We start from the raw sequence: 16,955 nt of genomic DNA, 5'->3' as shown, positions 1-16,955 counted from the left end.
CAGACTTATTATAAAAATTAAAATAAGGCAACCTGCAGAGTACTAAATGGAGCAATCAGCATGCAGAAGGTGCTCAATGACTGTCAGCTTGCTTCCATACTGTTTATTTCTAAATCCTAAAGCTTCATGCTCGGGCTTTGGTAAAAACTTTCTGGTATTTTACTCATGTTTAAGTGTTTTCATTTCCATTTTTACGAGCAGGAAATATTCATTTTGAACAAGGCTGCTGAGGATCATATAAGATATGTAAAAATTGTTATGCCTTTATATCAGTTAACATGTGTTTTGCTGTAAGTAAAACTATTCAAGCTTAAACAAGGAAAAAAGAGTTAGTTTGTATAAGAATAAAAACAGAGGTAGTGCCGACTTCTGGTGGGTAGAGTCAGCAGGTTCCTTCATTGCTGTTTTATCTAACAGGATTGGTTTCATCCAAAGATAGATCCCCTCATGTCAAAAAAGTGAGGTTTTATTTTTCTTCCTCTTGCTCATCCAGTAGGAATGAGAAATTGGTTCCCTGTATCTTTATTAGCCTTCGGCAAAAGTTTCCTTTCATCTCATTATCCAGAGATGTGTAATAAGCCCTTTTTTCTCAAGCAACCATTGACAAGAGATAATAGGGTTATCTCTGACCAAACTGGCCTACCCCTTGAGTGAAAGAAAATTCTTCTCACTGTATTGATGCTACTCAATAAAGAAAAGGTAGCATGATGCTGGAAGTCGCTTCAATGTTTAATGTCTGTCTTATAGGGTAAAACCTTGTTTCATCTGTTTTCTTTAATGCTGAATTCCTGGTGCCTAAAACAGTGACTGGCCGACCAGAGGGGAGAGGGAAGGGAAGTTAAGGGGAAAAAGGGGGGGGGGATTTGGAGGAACAAATAGGAAGGACACAGGGACGAGAACTAAGGGGGGGTGGAAATGGGAGGGAGGAGGGGAGCAAGGGGTGGGGGAGGCTGGGATGAGAGAAATAGACAAAAAACTGTACTTGAAAAATAACTAAATATTAAAAAATAAATAAATAAATAATAACATTTTAAAAATAAAAAAAATCAAACACCTTGGGATTTTCTATGCAAATGAAATAAAGAAAAGTTGAGTTCATTGTGAAAAAAATAAAAAATAAAACAGTGACTGGCATGTATAAGCCAATCAGAAATATAACAATTGTCAAGTGAACATTGGTTATCTTCACTGAATGAATTTATATTTCTTGGAACTATATTGCTGTTCCTTTCAGATTTTATAAATAATTGTTGAATGAATTACCTGTCAAAATAACCTAATTGTGTGCTTCTAACCTTTGTTATAAGGCTCACTGTCTTCTCTGTGCATATCTTCTCTTTCCATCACAGGCAAAGGCGAACTCTTCCCTTGATCAGGGTGCATAAATCTTCCACATGCGTGGCTTTTGCGAATTTTCAAAAGTTGGAATGATTTTCTTCTCCTTAAAACAGACTCTCTCCGAAGGCTTCTAAGATCAAACATCTCCAGCTCCAGTCACTGAATCCCAGCGAAACCTCAACGTTCTGGCACATTTCCTTTATCTTCTGGAATATTTATTGCTATGTTTCAGCCTTTCTTGCTTGCTCAATAATAAGCCCTGGAGAACTATGTCTATTCTGGGCATTCCATTCCCTATGCAGGATACAGAGTACAGTAGGCATTGGCAAGAGATTTTTGAGTGGCATAGAGATGACTGAGCTAAAAGATAATAGCATTAATATTATTAATAAGGCAAATGCTGTTGCTTTTAATGTCAAGTATATGGAATATTTAAACTGTAAGCTCTACTAAACAAATATGAGTAACTTAGCATTCAGATTCTCTTCTCTTATTTCCAAAGATTCTGATATAAGTATATGGTAGTGCTGAAAAAAATCTTCATTTTAATCAAATGTTTCAAGTGAGAATTAGATAAATAACATTTGGTCAAATGGATATTATTCAACCAACCTCTTTTCTTACATTCATAAAAAAATAATCAAGTAAGGCTTAATGTCCAATACTAAGTAAATTAGTAAATGAATATTGCTGATCTCATTAGTAAGAGCTAACTACAGCTACTGGAAATTTAAAAATATATTTAAAGAAGGGTTGGGGATGGAGGAGGTTCAGAAAGAGCGTACCATGTAGGGAGGCTGAGTTCTCATTGTGAAATGCCTACCTTGACTTCGATGCTATGGGGTTGGGATTCTTCTGAAACCAGTGGGGAGTCTTGGAAGGTTTCTGAGCAGGGAATAACACAATATAATATGTGTTGTAGAAAGCTGACTTTGTCTGTGTGTGATGGATTGACCAGCAAGAGGAAGCTGGAGGCAAAGGAAAATCACATGTGATCAAAACCACAAATGTTTTCTTCAGGCCACGGGGACAGGTAAGGCCCCGCTGTACCATGAATCAACACAAAGCAGGTATTGTGAGGGTCTGTGTTCACCCTTTGGAGTCAAAGTGATTCATCTCCTTGAGGCAGGTGACTGACCACGATTGGCTGCTCAGTCCAGAGGAGAAAATTTCCAAACCTAACACACTCTATGCTGAGGTGTAAAACATAGAAGTAGCCTAAGAAAACCTTTTATTTTTCATTTGCTAATAATAATGGAAAGTACAGCTTAAAGCTAGCAACTTATCAGAAGCAGCATTTTTTTATATCAGCAATATATCATTAACATAATTATTGAAAGAGAAAAATGTCAATATATTGAAAGAAAGGCCAAGACATTTTGTTTACATGTTGAGCTTCGGTTGGAGCAGAGACTTAATCCCCCAGAGCTGGCAGCATCAGGGCCAGGTGTGAGGAAAGCCCTGATGTTCTATACTTAGAGTGGAGGAAATAGGCCGCAGAGGGTGGCCAGAGAGACAGGCTTCCCCTTATTCTGGAAATGTTCTCTAGCTTTGCCACATATCTCCATTGACATTGCTCTTTTATCATCTTTCCAAGGAGTCCACTTGCTGGACAAAATGATAGATGGTAAAATTGGAGACACTTGAGTGTGTTTCCTTTGGAGAGGGACCAAGGAATGAGGGAAATTGAGACTGCGCCCAGAAAGAAGTCAACGTGAAGAGCCAAAAGTTATCAGGAAGACAGGGAATATTAAACGAGATATTAGCTAATTTTTCTATTTTCTCAAGTGCTGAAGACAATCTTTTTAAAAAATCTGTAAAAATCCAGCTGATTGGTCCTTAATCCCTTTCTTGCAGCTTCCTTCCAACCCTCCCAGCACCATTTCGGTGTTACCCCCGCCTTAGCCTTTGTCACACACGCAAATCCACTCCCGCAGAAACATTAGCAAGACCAAAGTGTAGACTGCATTTTAAGGTGAAGTAAGGAGAGCATTTTACTACAAAACCATTTGGAATATTCCCTTTAGGCACTTAGACAGTGTCTGTCTACTAACCTGCCTGAGAAGCCTCCCTTGTCCCCTGCCCTACTGCCCCAGCCCAGTCTCCCCTTCCTTCTCCCCACCCCTTTCTTTCCTCTTCTCTTCCCTCCCCTCTCCTCCATCCTCCCCTCTCTTCGGTCAGACTTAACAATACTGCTCAAGTCCTCAGTTTGCCAATCAATCCTGGTCCTTAGCAAGTCAAAAAGTCCACAATTTAGAGAGAGAGGGTCGTTTTCCCCCTTACTATTATATCTTCAGAACTTTCTCTCTTTTTTTTTACCTACTTTTTATTTATTTTTACTGTCAGTGAAAAAAATTAGAAGATAGCTAAGTAAAGAGGGCAGTGTGTTTATAGTATATCCGCCACAAATTGTGGGACAAAGGAAAGTCTCTGGATTTCTCTCTCGAGTCCTCCTCACTGAGCTTACTCCATGGTGGCCACTGTGTACTGGGTACTGCATCTCTGGACTCAAGAAAATGCCTGGATAGAGAAGATGCTCTGCCCCCGTATCCATATAACTCATATTCTGAACATTAATATTTCAAATGCATATTTCACAGGGGGTCCTCAGGCAACTATTCCCCTAGGCCTAACAACTGTCACGCAAATGCATTACCTTTAAAATTGTTGATAAGATGATAAATTGGGAGAATTAACTCAGGGGTTGAACCAGTCTTTAGGCTCCACCGGCTAAGATTCTGACTGCACCCCAGTCGTGGCGGAGAGGGGTCGTTTAACCCACACCTCCACTGGCCCTACGAAGAACATCTCAAGTCACAGGCAGAAAAAAAAATCTGCCAAGTAGCCCTTCAACTGAGGCTTAAGTAATAAACTCAAACGTGGAGGTAATGAGGCGTCAGGGCCGGGTACATAATTTGTGCCCAAAGCAAAGTGAAAATGCAGGATGGCCCCTTGGTCAAAAGGCAAGAAAGAGTGTTGTTAAAGTTCTTAAAATATACAGCTTTTCCCTTATTTCCGTGGTCTCTCGTGCTCAACTTACCGTGATTTTTTTAATTTGCTTTTCATGTTCTGAGCATATCAAAATTAAAAATTTAAATTAACACACATTTTGCCATTCATCTTTATATGGAGCAGACCATTTTAAATGAAAATATCAGAGCATTTGTCTCACCTGTGAAATCACCAATATCACACAATTTATATTTTCTTAGCTCATACATGCATATATACTTCATTCTTACTAGAACAGCAAAAGGGTTACACAAAACACAAATGTTTTTTTTTATTTCATTTGTCAATACGCACACATTTTTACCAACAGTTCCTACCTTTGGCTTAATAATGCAGGCAGGAAGACTAAAAGAAAAAGAATCTACGGGGTGCTTCATTTTCCCCTTTGCTTCTATGGCATCATTTGCAGCCTAATCCAGGAAAGTAACATAAAAAAGAAAGGATAGGAGAGGGTTCTTTGGGCACAGTGTGTCTTAGAATGTCATTGCGTTGTTTTCTGTGTTCAAAGCGTGTTCTGGTTCTCAGGGAAAGCACGGCCTCTCGGAGCTGTCAGCACCCCCGTGCACTCACTTGTAGACATAACACGCTCGGCTCGTACTCAGAGTCTCTGTGAGCTCCCACACATTGAGTCCACTGGAATTCTTTGCTCACGGCAGGCTGGCAACAGTGGGCATGTACACTGAGCTTATCTCTACTCTCGAATGCTTAGTTGTCTCATTAGATTTCACTTGTAAAATTCAAGTTCAAAATAAAATTATTAAGACTTTCTAGAGGGTGATAGCAGAACATTAAACCGAGTGTGAGCCCCTTCTGAGTGGGAAGCCCTGCTCAACTGCACAGATTATGTTCCCAGAAAGCAGGGCCTGTGCAGTGGCCGAGCAGCTTTGTCCCACCCCTCTGCCCTCCCATTATTCTCACTGGTATCAGGCACCTGAGTAAGCCATCTCCTCAGGATGGGCAGAGAAGTCTTGCCTTTTGTTTTTTCCCCATTTCCACAGTTCTTCCCTTTTTATCTTTTTTGCTCTTCACCCCACAGTCAGGCTCTGTTCATACTGGTTGGCAATGTTTTAGCTCTATAACTACCTGCAAGACCTGCAAGAATGGGTTGGGGTGGTTTGAAAGAAAGATCCCCATTCTAGTAAACTTTCTTCAGGAGGTGTTTTAGAAATAGCAAGTTTAGCATGTTGAAGGTGAAGGGTATTTTATGACATTGTTGGAGTGGATGCTGTGTTTAGAATCACTCATAAATATAGATAATAAAGAGGCATAGATTTAAAATAATAAACTAAATTGAAAAAATTAAAAATGTTTTCTTTTAGGAAAGTTTTTTTGTCATACAGTATGGACTTAAATTGAAAAGATCAGGAACAAATCATGGAGATGAGAGAAAAGAAAAACATTCTCACAGCCTTTTGCAAAATGAGAGTTGCCCAAGACACTAGTCCTGAATGACCCTATGATCCCTTGATTTTGCTTATGTGGTAGGGGTCAGAGAGTCAGGAATTTTTTAGTGGAAAGCTTCAGAGGGAAAAATATCTCCCAACCAGAAGTGGCTGTCAGTAGAAAGGAGAAGGCAGGTGAAGGAATGCAGGTAACTCTTCCAGGAGCTTCAGAAAAGAGATGCCTTGGCCAGTAGGCTTGGTCTTCACAGTCAGCTGGCAGTTGTGGTCCTTCATGGAGCTACACATGCTTAGAGGTAGCATTGGAGTCTGTTGTGTTGAAAAACACTAGGAATCCCCTGGGATATGCATTTGGCAAGTCCAGCCCCTCTTTGTCCCCCTTCCCTGTCCAGCTCTTCTACAGGGCTTTCATAGTTCTCTGGAGGGGTTCATTTGGAAATGAGGGCAAGCTGGAAGAGGAGCTCAGTATCCTTCCCTGCCAAAGCTACACACACACAGGAGTACTCATTAGTCCTTGAGAGCTGGCATTTTTGCCCAGACAACTGAATTAAGTGAATTCTTTGTTCCACTCTATTAGAACAGAAGGAACACTATACTTACTTATTCCATGTGAGTTCTGATTTTACCTAGCTGTTTGGTTTGGGTTTTGGGTGTTCTGGGTTTTGTTTTTGTCTTAACTTCTTTCAATGATTCAGGCATTTCGGGGCGGGAGTGGTTTCTTAGGATAGTTTTCTTTATTTATCTTGTGAACCTGCTTCTTATTTGAATTAAAGCCATGTGTGGAAGATTGAGAGCACTATTGGGTTCTTATACAAAACTTTTGGATTTTAAGGAAGTTTAGGTAGTTTCTCTTAAATAACAATGTCAGGTTAAATGGAAACAAACTGAATGCTTAATGCCTTTTTACGTCAATCTTTTTCACTTACTGTGTAAAATCTGCTAGAGAAACATCATATGCTTGCTGCCTCATCTGGAACTTCCCATGCTCAAATCCCAAGTTAACTGTTTTGAATGAATGAATAAGTCAAGCTCTGAAAGGTAATATGGTTTTTAATTCTACCTTTAAATGTATAAATGAGTCCAAGTCTGTCCTCATAATTTGGTGATCTAAAAACACACTCACATGTGGAATCTAATGAACAAAATAGAAACATGGATACTTGAAACAGATTTATAGCTGTTGGACCCGAACTACGTGAAAGAAGGTAAAGGGACTAACCAAAGTCATACATACAGAACATATACACACACCGAACAGTGTGGTGATAGCTGGGGGGAAAGGGGGGCAGACACCAGATGGAGGTGGACAAAGGGGTGGGAGGTGAAATGGGGACATCTGTAATAGTCTCAATAATAACTATGAAGTTAAAAAATAAAATAAAATAAAAACATTTTTAAAAATTGTATTAAAGAGACAATATAGTTAGAAAGACCCAGAACATTCTTTCCTCTAGAGGCTGATATTCTCAAATCTAGGAATAAAATTAAAATTTCAGAAAAATGAAATTTTATATATTCTTATTGTCAATTCCATGGAAGAAAACTAAAATTCTTGTACTTTTGTGGAAGTTTTCCCAAACCATGCCCCGACTCCAGATTTGTATGAAAGACTAGATAGTACTTACAGTTATTCCAGAGCCAATTCTATTCAAATATTTCAAAATCCTTTGAAACTGTTTGATAAGAGTAACTTAAAGATATTATTTTCACTCTAATGTATTTAAATCAAAGTATTTTTAAAGTCCTAAGTGTAGTTATTTGACAACAAACAAGACACTCAAAGTTAGAGTAGAGGATCTCACTTGTATGTACCACCTAGGAATTAGTGGCTTCGGACACCAGACTCTGATAATTCTTACATTGTTTGCCAGACACTTCTGAAAAATCTCTTATTATTTTACATCATCAGCACAGCCCCTAGCAAAGTTCCTCCAGAATCTTTAAAGACCACTACTCTGATAGGCATTTACTCACCCCATCTCTTTGAGAATCATGAGGTTTGATGGACCAAATACACACACACACACGCACACACACACACATGCACACGCACTCTCTCTATCTCTCTCTCTCATTTTCTCTTTTTTCCTTAATGAAGCAGCTACCCTCTGACCTGGATCCCATATGGCCCTGTTTGAGGAAGGAAGGGGGAAAAATTAAAATCAGTTCTCACTAATTAGGAGAAAATTGCATATAAATAATTGAAAGGTCTTCTCATACTTATGGCTGACATTTCTACCAAAGCCTTAACTGACTGCTGGATCAAAAGGGTTACGTGCTTTTTTAAAGAGACATGTGCTCCCGTCCAACTACTCGCTGGGACATGCTGTGAGCAGGTTTAGGTCACCAGCAGCTCTTTCTATTTTAGTCTATGTCGCTACTTGAAGTCATAATTGATTTGGATGATTCTAAAAATCATAATTATGACAGTTCTGATATTTGATAAGAGTAACTTACATTCAATCTTGCCAAGAAAGTCATGGTGCATTTAGCAGAAAGACAAAAAAATCTATACTGTGACAAGGAATATCTCCCATAGAAGCAGGTCGCAAGAGCCTTGATGGGGCTTAACTTGTCCTAGTAAGTAATCTGTGGAATATTCCATGCTTGCTAATCAACTGTTCTGCATTTTAACTGTATTTTCTATCGGTAATAATGTGTCGGACTTGGTTTTGTTTTTAATCTAAAAGATAACTTATGAACAGTATTTGTACCTAATGCTAATTTTAAGTCATTCTTGTATATACAAATGCTTTGTGCACCCACAGAGCACAGTATTTTATTTACTCTCAACTTAAATGATCACAATTTAAGAAAAAAAACCTAGTATCATTTTTAGATGCATTTCTCTCATGCTCCTGACTTCTTTTCTTCTTTTAATTCAGTTTTAATTTTAACAGCTGATTTCCTAATAGGTTTTCTCATTCTTCAAAGTATAAAATGAAAAGTAATGCATAAAGGAAAGGTTTAAGGAATTAATAGTGAATGTATAAGATGTTGAAGGCATGATATTCTTTTTCTGATTTATCGGATCATTTAAAATATGAACATTGTAAAAACTGTATTTTTCACGTGTAACCAATGAACTTTAGAGCACTGATACATTTTCATAAAATTTTTCTAAAAATTACTCAAGAATCACATTTTTATAGTGTGTCCCTAATAGGTTGATAACAAGCTTTGGAATAAATTGTTTTTTAGAAAAACATTTATTTAAATGCTTAGAGTTATAGGTACATAATTAAAGAAAACCAAATATAACTTAGAGTCAGTAGCTCTGTATTTAAATAGACTGTAGTTAGTATCAGCGGCTTGATTTTTTTACAGAAATTATTTTTTGACCTACAGGTTCTTCTCTAAAACGAGGATAATAAGAATAAGAATTCACTCTACAGAGTTGTAATGAGGATCCAATAAGTGCAAGAATATTAAAGTGTACATTTGCAGTTTGTGTAAACAATTAGGCAAGATCAGTACTCTTCCAGTCTTTAAAAATGGTTCCTTGATTAATACTGTAAGTAGGAAATGACAAAATAAGTAAATGGGGGAAAGTATAAACTAATTTGTTTTTGTCTCCTTACTAAAGGCGACTAAAGGTTTTTAATTATTTTTTATATTCATTTTAGGAAAGTTGATAAGCAGAAATACCATACTTCATTAGGTCTTTCATAATTAAGCAGTGGTTGTGAGAAGGTAATGAGTACTGATTTAAAGGACTGTGTTCCGTTTTCACCTGCTGCTAATCCAGAATTCTGACTAATTGCATAGTCAGAAGCCCCTGCTCTGCTTCACAGTAACTATGGTTGTTCATCTGTATAGTGGGAGCAATAAGCACGGAGATTCAAATCACCCACATACACCGTTCCTAGCCCTCCTGAATCACAGATGTACACTCCTCAAAGTGGTGAAAACTCCTCTACGGCAAATCTGCTCACTCTCCTGATGAGTCCAGAGGGAAGTGGGGGCTCTGCGGGGTCAGGGCCAAGTCTCAAACTGGGTCCTGGGCATCCAGAGAGCTGATCTCCTGTGAAGCCACACTTCACTTCCTCGAGGCTGCAGGAGAGGAAAGTTACTCACTGGCAGCAGTACTCTTTGGCGTGGGAGACCCACTATTCTGTAAACATTTCAAGGCGCAAGGATATCAGTATCTGTTCTTTAGATTCCGCTGGATGTCTTGAGGCTGTTTGACCTGATGATCCCAAGGAAGTGTTTGTACCTCCCCTTTGGAGAGGTCACTATAATATAATAGAGGGGTTTCGTTAGGTTTTCTTTTGTGTTTTTTCTCTTTTTTGGCCCTCTGGGAGAAAATGTTTACTTCTTATTTAATCTTTTGTTTTGATTTTTGTTTTTCCTAGTAATGTGAGTAGCTTTGTGCTCCAAGGAAGTTGGAAGGAAGGAAGGGAGGGAGGGAGGGAGGGAGGGAAGGAGGGAGAGTTTCACCAATATGATTTGTACATGATAGGCTCCAAATAATAAGGAAATTTTGTGTTTGTTTTATGGATTCATGTAAAGCCTATTTTAGAATCTGATGTTTCTACAAGGTAAATGTTTATGTGGTTTAACTTCAGTTTAAGAAAAAAAAGGCAAGTATCTGAAAGTATGTATTTTTAGGTGGATGGATTCATTACCTTTTGTTTCTCCTTTACAAACCAAAAAGCCCTCTTAATTAAAATTTAATGTATATTTACTTGTAAAATATTATTATTAAATATACCTTTAAGTTAGTACTTCTCTAGATTACTCTGGAGAATTTAAGCAGCCCTTAGCAACAGCAAAAAGAGAAGCTAAAAAAATGTTGGGAATTTAGGTTTTTAGTTGACATTTTGGTTCTTACTCCCCAAACCTTGTTACTTGTTTTTTTTCCTAAGAACTTAATTTAGATTTGTAATATGAGTTAGTATGGGTTGGCTAGATAGTAACCAGATATTAGATATGGTCTATTTTGTTTTTGTGGCATACTCCACATAAATGAATGTCTTGAATATTCTTAGGTAAAAGTTTTTTTTAAAAAAAAACACTCTATCATTAAAAATATATCAGCTAAATTTCTCAATAATTTCCTTTTCTTAAGAGTACAATCCATCTCCTAAGTTCAGTTTTACTTTCTGTACATGTTCCATTTTTATTTCCTTTAAATCACTTTACTCTGTTATGCTTTCTCTCAGGCATACCTACAATAAAGCCATCTGTTGTCCAAGGGGTCGTTCTTAAATGAATCATGCTCTGTCAAAATTTCGAGGTTATAAATGTTCAGCTAATTGAGCGGTCTGACTAGCTGAATACTTGTAAGTGCTTTATAATATCTTTCAACACTTCAGAATTCCGGCCCACTTAAAACTCCAGAATCCCAGAGCAAATGGGACAAGTCATGCACATAGATTCTTGCTGATAAAACTAAAAACATGTTTATGAATTTCTCAGAATTTGGAATAAAGTGAATGCAGTTATACTCTTATGTATTTTTGAGCTGTGTCTATATTATGCCAAAGCAAGTGGTCGAGAAGTGAAAAACTGACCCAAATCAGCCAATCATTTTGACTACTCTGTATTAAACAACTAACTTGACTGCTTTGCACCAGCTGGATGTTTGGCATCATGGATGCTCATAGCCTCTAAGGAAGAAGTTAGCCTGCTTCTCTCTCTCTCTTCTCTTTCTCTCTCTCTTCCCCTCCCTTCCTCCCCCTTCCTCCAATTACTCTCTTTTTAAGAGACTTCATAGTCATGAGATTTTGAAATCTAATACACATATATACACTTACATGCCATATCAAGTCACTCATCATATGTTTTTCCTAAGATTTTATGTATTCCTCCAACTCACATATTCTCTTTTTTAAAATATATTTTATTAATTATGCCATTAAAGTTTTTCTATTTCACCCCTTCATTCCCCTCCACCCTGCACACCCCTCCCCCACCATTTCCCCCATTTAGTTCATGAACATGTGTCTCAAGTTCTTTAGATTTTATATTTCCTATACTATTCTTGCCCTCCCCCTATCTATTTTCTATGTACCATCTATGCTACTTATTTTCTGTGGTCATTTCCAGGCCTCAATTTCTTGGTGTCACAGGATTCTTAGCCTCAGCCCTGTATTGGTTCCATCCTTTCTGCTTTGCATCCATTCAAACATGGAACTCAAGTCTTCCCCTCTTGATGCCCTCAAAAAAGCAAATCTCTCTGGAAAAAAGTATCTTTCAGTGTAAATGACTTCACTGAAACTTTGGTGAGACTAAAGCAGTTTACATAGCAATTACACAACATTTTGAATATTGGCCATTTCTCTAGAAAGAAGCATGCTGGCCCTTAGCCATATATCACCTGAACTAAATACCCTCTTCTTCTCTATAGGGTAATTTCACTTTCTCTAACCAACCCTAAATTCCCCTTTGAGTTTTCAGTGCACATTCAAGGACTCAGTAAGTGTACTTCTAAACATTTATTTTAGCTATAACCTGTTATCTGTCCTTTGCCAGTGTCTGCCAGGGGTAGTGAGGAGTACAGAAAAGTTTTACTCTACTCCAAAAAAGCATTCACGCCCACACCACATCCCTACGCCTGCACCAACACACAATCACACATACTAGTGCGTACCACCCTCCTCACACTCTCACCATATAGAAGGCAGAAGTATCTACTGTCTGTTTGGGTTTTAAATCAAAATTCATGCCACACTGGCCTTTCTATTCCTTGAAGGATGAGCTCTTTCCAACTGTATGACTTCTGTACCTGCCCATCTCTGTGCCTTTCTGGGTGAGTGGTTTATTCTCATGATGTGGGCCTCGGCCGAGTTTTCCCCTTTCAGAAGTGACTCTCCAGTCTGTAGCAGCATCTCCCCACTCACAGTCATGCTGCCCAACATTTGCTGTAAAAATCAGTTCTACTTTAAAAAATTATCACATCTAAGATTATCTTTGTTATTTAAATCTTATCAGCTCTTTATACTTGAGAACAGGATACTTTTCTATACCACTTACTGCTGTATTTCCAGAACCCAGAAATGTGGGCAAAGTAAATGCTCAATGTATTTTAAAAACATAAAAATTTATAATTTTATAAATGTCTGTTGTTAAAAGAATGAAAAAATAAAATTTTCTTAATAATTTAAAAAAGTATAATTTAAATCTAACATTTTTAAAAGGACAGATCATATTATCAGTCCCATTAGAGTTAACATTAATTGAGTAATAATTATTATTATAACTAGGACTTCCTGCTATTAACAGGGTGGTAAAGACCACCATTTACTCTACTCATATTTCAGAATGCAAATTGTCAGAAGAAATAGTATTAGCCTGGGAATTAAAACAATCTAGTTAAAGATTAGCATCATGGAATTCTAACCCACCCTTTCATTTAGTATCTGTGGCAACTGAGACACAGAAAAACTATCTTACCCAATATTAATGGAAAGTCTAAGTCTGGAATTCAGGTTATTTGAATCTCAAATGACTAATATCCCCCCCTAAATCATGTCCCCATCTTAATCTAAGAGTAATCAGTTACTGCATGTTTTCATTTATAGAATAAGCAGGTGAAATTAGATGATGTTTCAGCATTGGCATTTCAGTCACTCTTCTTCCTTCCCCTCAGTCCATCAATTATTCCATGACTTGACTGGAAGCAATGCCCTTAAATTCTCATTCATATTGTCAAGCTCCTACTCAATGATTCTTTGAGTCTCTAACAATTCTGAATATCTATTTCTCAGGGGTGTCGGTGCCATCTGATTGGTTGCTGATGATACATAGAACAGCAGAACTTAACTATTGAATCTACATGATAAATAGGGAGGACTGATCATTTGTTTCCTCTGTTCTCAGTGGTATTAGTTTTGCTTTCAAGTGAGTGGATTCCCTGCAAACATATGTATGAGGGGGAAAGCCTCCCCCAGATCCAGAATTTATTTATAGAAAATTGTGTATTTATTCTTATATATTTAAACTTCAGTCACTTTTAAAGTACTGTCATTTGATGCAATACACCTGAGATGTTTTTTTTCCACTGCTCAAAAAAGTTTTTGAACTTGTGGATTTTTGCTGCCTTGTAGTACTTCTATGGTTTTGATTGTTTGTTTCACCTGTTCCACATCAGCAAAATTATTTCCCTTTAAGCATATTTTTTTATCTGGGGAGACCAAAAAAAAGTCACTCAGGACAAGGTCAGATGAATAGGGAGGGTGGGACATAGGGGTCATGCCATTTTTGGTAAAAATCTACTGAATACTCAGAGTTGTGTGGGCACGTGCACTTATAAATCACTCATCATGAAATAAGCGAACACGTTGAAAGAGTTTTCAAAAAAATTCACTGAAGGCAAACACAGCCTCTCACAACAACACCAGCTGGTACAAGGATACAGATGGGTTCTTTGAACACTCACCTAGTGGAGGAAGCCTGAACTACAAGGGGCCTATGCTTCAGAAGATAATTCCATGGTATTTGAGGGGGGTATCACCTCTTATTTAAGAATATTAGAGACTAGAAAGAAATCTCATTTACTGATGTAAAAGCCCTTGGATGAATCAAATTTAGTCTACCTGAGTAAGACTATGCAATTTATCTTAATACCTCACAAAAACATTTAAATTTTACTAGGTTAATTCAAAGTTTTCTGTGCTTTTGTGAAAACACTGTTAGAAGAAAACTGAATTGAAGCACATTTTCTAAGCTATTCCATGAATTCAGAACCTTTAATTTTTCCATGTTTAAAATTTTTAAATATGCTAAGTAATTAAGCATTTTCTTAAGTGTGTTATCTTTGTGTCTGAAGAGGAGTGTCCGAACACTTCCTATAAAAGTGTGAGGTAAGAGAGATAACGATTTATTCTTTATACAAACATAATCTGAGGCCAGGTCCCCTCAGTTGTTCTCAGCAGCCTCTAGAGCATTTAGCTACATGAGTCTTGGTCTAACTACTGGAAAACAATAAAGAGGTTACAGACAGGAAGGTACTATGATGGAATAAAATATTGGTTTAAAAATCCCTGAGGTGTATTTCAGAAGAAAACAGAACAATTGAGATTTACTACATTTATATTATATAACACTCTGTTAACCTAGGATCTATGGATTCTCCTGAAACATTCAGCAGAAGTCCATGCTTTCCTAGAATTTTTTTAAAACTTGCTGACTATTTTTTTAAGACTTTATTTATTTATTTTTAGAGAGAGGGGAAAGGAAGGAGAGAGGGAGAGAAACATCAATGTGTAGTTGCCTCTCACACGCCCCCTACTAGGGACCTGGCCTGCAACCTAGGCATGTGCCTGGACTGGGAATCCAAACATGGACCCTTTGGTTCACAGGCTGGTACTCAATCCACTGAGCCACACCAGCCAGGGTGACCCAGAATTTTAATGTAAAATAGTGAGTGTACATTTTGGGGGATAAAAGTGACAATCTATACTTTTGTGAATGAATTTGTGACCCAAGAAAAGCTAACAAAGACATAGTACTATGTCACCAAGTTATCAAAGAACAAGCATCATAAAGATGAAAACAGTTCATTAATATTAAATTAATAACTTTTCTCCATTTCTAACTGTAATTGATATTTTTTGTTCTCAGACTTGGAAATCATATCTAGCTTTGGGCACATGCAATTGGATATACTGCATAGCAATAGTGGCCATCATGATAAGAAGTTTTAATTTTTCAAGTGGTCAAACAAAACCAAAATGTCTTAAATAATTTTTATTAAGGGTTATTGAAAATGTCAATCCATAATAAAATTTAAATATATATATAAATAAAATAAATAAAAAAGTAAAAATAGAACCTGTTAAATACTGAATTCCATATCCAAAAGATTCATTAAATGTGAGGAAAACTGCTGTAAAAAGAGAATAATAAGGAAGGTAAAGTCTACACAAATCATTTTATTGTGGAGTGAAGGACTAAAATAAAAGAGGCAGTAGGGGAAAGAAAGAAAAATTTTATGACAATTTATACTTAGTGAATTATTCTCTAAAACAGAATTTTTCCAGAAATATATTTTTCCAGTAAGGTCATATTCATCCATTCACCTAGGTGAGATTTGGTTTAGAGTGAAACTAGGTACAGTTACACTAAAAGCACTACTCAGTTTTAGAATAAGGGATTCATGTCCATGAAGGTGTGAATCAAGCAGTTAATATCTCACCCTCGTGTCCTTTCCATTCGAGTAAAGACTACACCTGTCAATTTCAAGCATTTATTCACCTATTGGCTGAACAAAAAGGTCAATTGAAAATGAGGTCAGGAAAAACATGAGCCTGGTCTTATCACATTAGCAAGTGATTTTAAAAATGGTTTTAACCTTGTAGTACGTGGTTAGTCATCACCATATGCACCACTAACTCAAACTAGATACTTGTTCTTTTGCCAAATAATGTCACTTTAAATGTGTGCAAATATCAATACTACAGTGAAATTCAGGACCTAAATTTTGACAAGGTGTGACCACATGCACGGTAATGAAATTTCATCTGTTCCCTTAAAATTTCTCCTCTAAAGATGCTTTATTTTAGGAGAAATGCAATCCATTTAAGTTTAAAATATCCATTCAAGACAGCTATGAAAAAATAAACTGTACAGAAAAAATTCTAGGTCTAAGTATATATAGATTTGTTATTCACTGTAACTCATTTGTAATGTTTTCTAAAGAACTAAATTTTTTAATACATTATGTATGAGAAAGCAAAGTTTCACTGTGTTGTATATTAGGTTAAACCCTTTAAAATAAATACAAGACAGTGAAATTAATCACAATATGCCTCCATTTAACATTTTCCTGCAGCTAATGCTCATTTTTTTAAAGGGCTGGCTAAGGGCCCAAAGAGGATCATGTAACACTGAAAAAAATCCCAGATCCCTGGAAAACATTATAGAGACATTCCAGTGTATTTAATTTTTTAAAAATGATATTTGTCAAATTGTTAGCCATCTATTAGACTGTGCACGCTGTGAATATACCACCATTTTAAAGTGTTGATAATATATCTTATTGGCCTTCCCACTAGCCAAGATTTCCCAGTAAAATATTTTCCTACCACATAAGCCACTAGTCATCAACCATGTCAAACAACATTTTCAATTTGGATAATGAAATTCCACTTTGACTATACTTAATAAATAACCAAGAGATACATAATGTTAACCATAAAATATTTTAAGCCTATTTAAATCAAGCTATGTAACATACAGGACTTTAAGGCAAAACATTTG

The sequence above is a fragment of the Artibeus jamaicensis genome, unplaced genomic scaffold, assembly GCF_021234435.1.
Source record: "Artibeus jamaicensis isolate MK-2021 breed Jamaican fruit bat unplaced genomic scaffold, CSHL_Jam_final contig_387, whole genome shotgun sequence".
NCBI lineage: Eukaryota > Metazoa > Chordata > Mammalia > Chiroptera > Phyllostomidae > Artibeus > Artibeus jamaicensis.
Note: the sequence above shows the minus strand (reverse complement) of the source record.